The following is a 7,752-nucleotide window of genomic DNA, read 5'->3' as shown; positions in this document are numbered from 1 at the left end:
CACTATCTGATGTTTTCTTTGCACGTGCCATTTCTTCATTGAGTTCAGCCTGAAAACATGCATATTACTCGAGTTGGCGCCACAAAAGCATATTGGATAAATATATTCAAATATTAAGTGCTATTATTTAAATAAATCATTTGTAGCTATTAAAATCTTAAAAAAAATATGTGCCTAACAATGATTATAGCAGTTCATTTGGATTTTACCTTGAAACCCTAAGTGAGGTTAGGAAGAATTTTTAAAAACAAATTAAAATTGATAATTTTATAATTTAAAATGTATAAAACACTTTGTATTTTACATATCTTTAACAATAACAAATTGCGTCTTGTAATTAATTATTGCAGTTTAGTATTTAAATCATATTAACAAGAAGTAATTCTTTTTGTAGGTCATTGTAACGTTAAATATTTGTATCGGCATAATTGTAGGCCAAAATAATAATTTTCATTAAACGTAAAAGGCCTGTAATGTATCTAGTAATGTATACATAGAATAATAGATATATCTATTAATATAAGTTCACTTCGGTCACTCCATTCACTTACGGTCACAACCACGTTCACATCGGTCACTCTCATTCACGCCCGGTCACGTGAGAGAAGAGAGCGTGACCGAAGTGAATATTTGTAGTTCAGATAGCGCCACTGCGCAGACAGCAAAAACAAAACCGATTTTAGTTTGAGGTTATGTTTTAATGCAGTCTCTAGTATTGAGCAATCGAATTAGTTTTATTATATGTTTATAAGTTATTGCTTTATATAAGTGACCGAAGTGAAAGGTAATTAACATACGGCAAGTTTTTACCTGGAATTATGTAGAAATCCAAAGAAGATTGTAACAAACTAAACACAAATCACAACGTAAACAACACGTACGCTCAACTTCTTACTGACTGCAGACGAAAGTCGTGGATCGAACCGCCCGTGTCGGTTATATTGCTATTTTTAAAAATGACACTGACTGAGAAGGAAGTGAAGGAACAGACGTTCTATGCATTAAAACAGTTTGTTATTTTACTGTCATGCGTGTGTTATACTTGTTCTCACAAGCGCTTAGTATAAACTAACTTTTACTACCTTTAATTCTTTTTTATGTCACAAAAATATATGAAATGTTCAACCCTCAAATTACGTACACTTGATGGTAACGCGTGACCGGACGGGAATATGCCAAACTAAAACGGTTACTGTAGTCAAATAAGGAAAAATTTTAATAAATATATATATATTTCTTTATTTAAATTTAAATACTGTCACACTTATTATAAATAATTATTTTTTTTAGTCCTAGGGTTTAATTTGTAAAGATGATGTAACATGTATTGTCCCATTTTGTGAATTTGACCCATAACGGTCTGTGATTTGACCTAAATATTTTTTTGCACACCAATTACTCAAAACTATATTGGCACATACACAATAATTACTGCTAAAGTTCATATAAATCTACAGCTAACTTATATATATATATATATATATATATATATATATATATATATATATATACTTATTTTAGCATTACAACCACTTAATCTAAAACATTCCTTGACCAAAACAAAATATGTATTTCTTAATGCATGCAAATAGAAGTGACAGCATGAACCATTTAAATATATTTTTAAGTTATAACCTAGGTACTTATAGATAACTAATGACAGAGGCTGCCGTTCATACTTAAATTGGGATGGAAAGAATGGATAGTATAAAACTGCAATAAACGGTCGTGTTTTTAAATATATTGATAACAATAAATTTAAATCGATGTTCAACAATATCAAACTATTATTAAAATAAAAAAAATCTCACAAAACAGAAATGAGAGTTTATAAAATACTATAAAATATTCTGATATTGACAGCTTTAACATAGGAAGTAAGAAAATTTCAAACGAAAATTTATTATGTCGGAAGATGATTATGCATTCCTGAATAAAGGGACTTTTTCTAGACGTACTTGACAAAACATTGCAGAGTTTACCGTTGCAAGGCTCTAAGTACAAACGCTCCTTATGACTGCTTTTAACAGTAAGGTGTTTTACAAAGTTAATGTTAAAGTTTTAAATATTTAATATAGGGATATGTCTTTTTATGTAGCTATCCCAGTTATGGTAGTAAATGAAATATCGTAAAGGATAACTGTAAAATATTTATGAAAAATATTCCATTTTTTCCCAGTAAGAAACTTGATATCTCAAGTTCTGTTCGAAACCAAAAGGCAACACAAATATCTGGTATTGGTAAGACATCAACTTTTCGATAAAACTAGTGATGAAAACTTGTACATACAGTCACTGAAAGTACAAATACTGGTGGTAAAAATAGATCAACATATATTTGAATAAAGAAAACGTAAAAAATGCTGTTTTCTATACACATCATACAGTTTGTTCCTTATTGTCATTACTTGAATTTCTCACCCTTTTGTAAATGTATTATGTTAATAAACTTCAAATAAATAAATGAATCTTATCAAGTATCCAGGAACAAGACCTATTTTTATAAGTATTATTATTATCTTATTGATTGAAATCACATCGTGTTTTAACAACATAAATATTCATTAATAATATATTCAATTATTGATTTTAACATTTATAGTTAAACACCAAAATATACTTAATTGAAGTTAAGAGGGCAAATTTAAGTTTTGTTAAAGTTATTAAATAAATAATTCAAATATCGCATTGTGTAAGGAAATAGTGACGGGTTATGCCACCAACGCTTTTGAAATAACAAGAACAGAACCAACAAGATTAGTTTCTGCGGTAAGATAGGCAGGCCGCAAACCTTCTGTCTCCCTGGTGTCTGTCTGCTCTTTGTCTTTCTGTCCTACTTCATCTTGGGTAGAATTAAAATTGAAATAATCATTCTTCTGTTCTTAGTTGTGTATTTGAGATATATTTTCAGCATTTAATAATTTATTGATTTGCCACATTATAATTGGTGATACAAATATTTTTCTAGTGAAATATATAAAAGGTCTTTAGCAAGTGGACTAAACTTCAACAAAGTACTTTGTACGGTATAACATATGGTTATGTATTCATCAAAGTGTCAGTATGCTATTTTTTTATTTCCACAGTATATAATTTAATTACTAAATACGTCACGTACAAGAATCTGATAGATACATAGGCTATGGGAACAATATTTAAAAATCATTATTATAAAACAGTACGTACTATCACATGAAATACATCTACATATAAAGTGTTAAATTTTTGATTTTGTACAGTTATTTTTATACAATTCTATTTCACGAGTTTTTCAATACACTACAGGTCTTTTTTATAGTCATATTGTCGTAAAACTGTATTATGTGTTTTAACATTTTAGACTGAAGTTAATGTTGATATCTTTAAATAGTTTTCTGCGTTGATACTCAAAATTTCTTTTAATAAGTAATTTAATTATGGAATTCATTATCATAAGTTGTATTATGTAATTGGGAAGGTACTTAAACTTAATATATCATATCCGATTGAAGATGACAAAGCTTTTAGAATTGAAAAACTATATATTGAAATATATCAAACTACTCGTAAATATTATAATTATTGTTATCTTTGAACAAATTAGCAGTATATCCTTAGTGTTTTGTTTAAGTTATACATCTAGGAATAAAAACTGTTTTTATGGGTTAACTGGAAAGCATATTTTCAGTATAATAATGTTCGCTTATATTTTATATTTTTTATCGTATGAATAACGCTTTGCGAATACTATGTTCGCTAATATGTTTTTCGTTTATGTGATATCAGTTTAAAGAAATTATGTTTGGGTGGTGGACAATAGAAGACCTCCATACTAAGTTTTAAATGATAAAAAAGTACACTATGAACAAATTATAATAATACTTAATTTACTACTTATTCGAAATTCCAGAAGAAGTGGAAAAATTAGCAAAAACAACTACATACTGGATATACAGGTGTATCTATGTAATATGTACTTCATATTACAGTTTAGGAAATGGCACATAGACACCCTAGCATAAGCCGTAGCTCTAATGGCTGCAAAACTGCGTATCGAACGTGACTCAAACCGCTAGTGCTGAGCCGCTGTTAAGAACCTATTACGTCGTCATAGTTCAATACGGTGAACTGAATCACAACAGGTGTTTTATATTTTGTTATAGGCGATTCTTTATTTGAAAGTACTGATATATTTTACTGTTTTATGTTACAAAAAATAGAACACTTTGAGAATTAGAGTGACCGCCACCACTTCCAATATAACACCTTGTTCAGCAGATCCCACGTTAAACTTTTGCAAATATTTCAAGTCCCGATCTACCAGTCTTCTTAAATCTATAAACATATCTCACACTAAACGAAATAGTCTCAGGAAACTTAAAAATAATAACGAAACTCTGTTTATCTTCAGACTTAGGCAATGCTACTGTAATTCTAATGGCAAAAGAAACATAAAGACAGCTAAGTGATAGTTTTATATGAACTAATTTATAAATATTAACGTATAGAGTTATCTCATACATTCCGTGATTAAATCACTCAAGAGGCTGATAATGAGGATCTTTTGGATGGTTGGCCAAATCCTCATTTACCAAATCACTAAAAACACCAACTTTCTATCACTTACCAAAAACCCACAAACAATCAAGATCCCTCTGCTAGCAGACATACCCTTGCAAGCATCCATTTTCCTACTAAGCGAATCTCAAACTTTTTAGATGCCAACTTGTGAAATATCAACCGTTTTACATCGAAGTCACCGTGCACATTCTTTCAAGACTCAGGAATGTTCAACAACCACTCCCTGATGTAATAGTTATTTTAACCATATACAGGAATTGATGTTCCAAAAGTTCCACATCTAGATCGTCTAGAAGCTACAAGGCATGTTTTTAACCCATTAGTGCCCAGGAACTTTTTTTTCTCAGATTTAGATTTTTCTTTAATATTGTAACAAATTAGTCCTATAAACACCAAATATATGTGTATTAGGCTCAGTATATACTTTAATGCTATATTATGAGGTGCCAACAAATGTGGGCACTGGGCATACATGGGTAGGGTCAAAGTTATTAAGCAATTGTTAAAAAATACAGAGTTAGTGGTTTAGGTTAGGTAAATAACCACTACAATTGTATCATATATTCTGTTTATTTTATTACAAAATATATAAAAACCATTAAGGATTAAGGAAAATTAAAAAATGTTACAAATGGCAGGACTATTTACATACATGTTGTCAAGTTCAGGAGTGAAAGTTTTCAAAGCATTTTATATGACATCCAACAAGACACTGTTTACACTTTTTCCATGTGTTCTTTCTACAGAGGCCACATCGTATTTGTGTCGGGTTAGTTTCCAGGACATGAAGACTGTTGGAAAGCCGCACACTTTCTTCAACCCGTTCTTTTCCAGTGACAGACACACGGGAAGCTCTCTGACGTTGTGGGGTATATTTCTGGAAGTATGTCTGCACAATATGTCTTATAAAGGACAGTAGGTCTTTGGGATCTTCTCTTCCTTTTGGGGTGAGCCTGTATAATTGCCAAGCATTATTCATTGTAGCATTTAAAAGGTACGCTAGAAGTGCCCAATACCATTTCCGATTTCTAATGCCAATTCTATAGGTTGATATATTCTGGTCAAGTTGATCAACCCCACCCATGTAAGTGTTGTAATTTATGATACAGGCAGGCTGTTGAACATCAACTTGACGCTTTGCCACACGACACCATCTCTTGGCCTTACCCATGGGCTGTACGCCACATCTTGTTGAAGCAACAGTTACAACATTGTTGTCATTATACCTTACCAAGGTGATACCTGTTTTTTGTTCAGTAAGTTGATCGTATGAACCTCGTGATTCCTTTTTCAAAACAGTTGCTTCCTTGAGTGGGGCATTTTCAACTCGGTTAGCCTTTATTGTGCCTGTAGCATCGTGCCCCTTTTCTGACAAATAATCTAGTAGTTTTAAAGAGGTAAAAAAGTTATCCATATAAATACTGTATGTCTTGTTTTGAGGCAGCTCACTAAGGATATCTATTACAACTGAACCACCCACTCCAATTTCAGGGATGGTGTTACCTGTTTTCTTACCTTGGTATGGTTCAGCCTGAATCAAATACCCCAGGCGGGTACATACACACCAAACTTTGTACCCAAACCGTATAGGTTTCCCGTGTATATGCTGTTTAGCACCATGTCGTCCAAAGTATGGAACCATTGATTCGTCGATGCTTATATTTGCATCGCCAGGGTAAGCTTGAAGCCATCGTTCATTCAACATATTCCACAAAGGACGTATTTTGGCAAATTTATCTCAGACATCTAATTTTGCATTATCACAGACATGAAAATATCAAAGAATCTCTTCAAACTTGTTTCTGCTCATAGCTTTTGACACAGTGTCATGATGAGTGTCCGGAGATAATTCCCAGTACATCCTCTTCCGTGGTACAATACAATATCCACTCAGAAACAATATTGCCATGAATATGCGCATTTCTTCTATTGAAACATTAAAAGATTCATTACCACTTTGCAAGGCATAAATATTAGTACTCTCAACAACATGTTCGATAATCTCATTAGTTAAAAGTTTTTCAAACATTTCTGTTGGAGTGAAATCTTTTTCGAGCCACGAAGGCCTTTCAAATTCCCTCTCAGGCTTATTAGGAATGTCAACATTATTCCATGTTCTTTGTTTATCTGTTTTTGTCTTTTTTCTTGCATTTGACTTGTGGGAACTCGGTTTTGTTTTAATTTTTCTTTTCAAACTTGGGAGCGACTGAGATGGAAGGTATTGTGATTGATTTATATTGTTCATTTGTAAAGATTGAGAAGTGCTTGGTTCTGTAGGTATGTATTGTCTTTGTAAAGAGTCTGATTGTACCGATTTAAATGTAGACACAGTTGCTTTCGGAATTACAGTTATAGGTAATGAAGACTCGCCGCTTAGATTGTTATCAACTATGTCTTGTTCTGTACATACATCTACTTGTACAATACCATCATTTGTGAACTGTTTTGCCTTTAACTCTGCGGCTCCACGCAGTTGATTTCCTGTGAAGTGAGTGAAGTCGGTGTCGCCATCGTCACCGCTATCCTCATCACTCAATAGAGGGTTTTCAGGCGGTTGAATAAAAACATCAGCCTCCAGAAAGTCGACTTCATCGAATAAGGCAGTGACTTCTTCAACGTTTAACATGTAAAGGAGCAAAAATATTACATATCAACCATAAATTTATATCATGCAAAACAATAGTCTTGAATTCAAAGAACTCAAAACCCACTGATCAATCTTAGTTTTACGTATTAAAAAAAATAAATGAATCACATTTTTACAGTTACATAGGCCTCTATTTTTACTACCCAGTGAATCATAATTTTACTAGTTTGATTCATGTTATATACCATTAAATAATAATAAAACACCACCAGCATATATGCCCAGTGCCAACATATGTTGGCAGATTGATGAAAAAATACCCCTACTCTCTTGTGCCCACTGCCAACAAAAGTGGGCAGTTCACTTTAACTACAAATTATTCTTACAATTATTTGAATTTAAGGGCTAAACTATAAAAACATATTAGTTTAAGTCTATGTAAAAGCAAACATAACATTATGATTTTATAAGATTGTATTTGAAATATTATAGTATGACTTACCAGTTGTTTTGATCCATTGAGGTTAGAATACACAACAAAACAGAGCTGTCATTTGTAAACAACTGCCAACTACAGTACACCAGGTGCTTTAGTGAGTGCAGAG

General features: G+C 32.0%; 1 pseudogene; it reads right to left on the bottom strand.

The window, feature by feature from the left end:
- Window positions 1-5,183: 5,183 nt before the first annotated feature.
- Window positions 5,184-6,808, bottom strand: LOC124371764 (annotated as a pseudogene).
- Window positions 6,809-7,752: the final 944 nt, after the last annotated feature.

The sequence above is a fragment of the Homalodisca vitripennis genome, unplaced genomic scaffold (genome assembly GCF_021130785.1).
Source record: "Homalodisca vitripennis isolate AUS2020 unplaced genomic scaffold, UT_GWSS_2.1 ScUCBcl_1967;HRSCAF=6254, whole genome shotgun sequence".
NCBI classification, from domain to species: domain Eukaryota; kingdom Metazoa; phylum Arthropoda; class Insecta; order Hemiptera; family Cicadellidae; genus Homalodisca; species Homalodisca vitripennis.
The sequence above is the reverse complement of the archived record's forward strand: the minus strand, read 5'-3'. Positions and strand labels throughout refer to the sequence as shown.